The sequence below is a fragment of the Petaurus breviceps genome, unplaced genomic scaffold (genome assembly GCF_028583685.1).
Source record: "Petaurus breviceps papuanus isolate PSGF00001 unplaced genomic scaffold, PetGlider_PUasm1.0 182, whole genome shotgun sequence".
Lineage (NCBI taxonomy): Eukaryota > Metazoa > Chordata > Mammalia > Diprotodontia > Petauridae > Petaurus > Petaurus breviceps.
This window is the reverse complement of record NW_027185786.1, coordinates 998,475-1,000,426: the sequence shown is the minus strand read 5'-3', so window position 1 is coordinate 1,000,426 and position 1,952 is coordinate 998,475.

The window sequence follows — 1,952 nt, the reverse complement described above, 5'->3', positions numbered from 1 at the left end:
TGTGTGTGTGTGTGTGTGTGTGTGTGTGTGTGTGTGTGTGTGTGTAGGTGATAAGGAGGTTTCCATGTTCAGAAAGAATGAGAAAGTGACACCTCAGGATGGAAATGGAAGGAGAGTTGGTTGTCTCTCATGCCTTAGTCGAATGCCTTAGCACATGTATTGTCTGCAACAAGAACAGGGTGGCAGAAACTCTGTACTGGAGGTGCCCCCAAAACTCAGACAGGACACAAACTCTCCCTGACCTGATAAAAGAGGAAACACCAGGCTTCACTGGGAACCCAGAGACCTGCAGGAATGACACAGCAGGTCCCAGACTGGCTCAGCTAGCTCCAACTGGCTCCTCTCTCTGCAATGCAGGAGAGTAGACATTGGAGAGGAGAGAGAGACAGAGAAAAAGAAAGAGACAAGCAGAAGAAAAAAAGATAGAAACAGGAGAGAGAGAGAAGCTAAAGCAGAAAGATAGAAACAGAGATAGGAGAGACAGAGAGATAGAAAAAGAGAGACAAGCAGAAGAAGAAAGATAGAAACAGAGATAAGAGACAGAGAAAAAGAGAGACAAGCAGAAAAAAGATAGGAACAGAGATAGGAGAGAGAGACAGAGACAGGGAAAAAGAAAGAGACAAGAGGAGGAAGAAAGATAGAAACAGAGATGGGGGGGCGGGATAAGTGAAGACCTCAAGAAAATTGGAAAAAATTTGATAGGTTTCCCCCTCCCAGAGGACTTCTTTGGTTCATTATTAAAAACTAAAAAACAAAAACATTTGCCTTGAACCTTAACTCACCTCTTTAAATATACCACATGGGATAATAGTTTTATGATCAAGACAAGTTGGCATTTTGAATTACTAAATCAACAAAGAGACATTAGATCTAATTTTTAAAAATGATTTGTATGTACCTACTTCCTCTAGATTTCCGTTTAAAGTATTTTTTTTCCCTTTATGACTCCTACTTCAGTACTTTTGGTGTTAATTCCATTTTTTCCTCCATAGATTCAATATTTCTAGAAGATTCACATCCCTAATTTAGACTCCGGTATATATTTGATGAAGGAATTTTCTGTGCACAAGTTGTACAATTGACTGGATGAGTTCCTAAGTCCCCAAATCCCCAAGTTCAATAATCAACAAGAGAAAATTCAGACATAGATTTTCTGTGCCTCAACAGACACTCTTGAGCTAATGGGAAGTTGTCCTGTGTGTCTCAGTCCTCCACTTTCTCCCTTTGGGTAGGCAGATCAGGACCAGTAGGAATGACAGTTATCCAGACACTCCTCAATTTGTGAAATTTTAGTACATTTACATTTTTAGTGACAACTCACATTTCTTTTGGCCTTTAAGTTTACAAATAGCTTTCTTTTTGAGGTGAGTGATGCAAATGTCATGATGTCCATTAATATCAATAATAGCTAGCATTTCCATGTGACCTCTAAAGGTTTGCAAAGCACTTAACAAATATAAACAAATTTTATCCTTAAGCAAACAGAGGTTTAGATGATGTACTCAGGGTTACACAGCTAGTAAGTACCTGGGGTGGGATTTGAACACAGATCTTCCTGACTCCAGGCATAGTCCCCCCTTCATTGTACCACCTTGCTGTAGAAGGAAGTTCAGAGGCAAACTTAAATATTTGCCCATGGTCCTACAGCTGGTAAGTGGTCCACCCAGGATTCAAACTCAGCTCTCTTGACTCCAAATCACAATTTCTCATTTTTAGAGTTATATGAAAACTCAGAAGTCAAGGAGTACAACCCATTTTACAGATGAGGGAAGTGAAGCCAGAGGGATTATATCATTGGCTAAGGTCACATAGATACTAAAAACCAATACTCTTTCCATATCTTTATGATTATCCTTAATATTTTTGCTTCTTACAACTTGTCTTATTACACCTAGATTTGGAGTTCTGTCCTAGGTGGACAAGAATTTCAATTGGTCAATTAAATATTGATT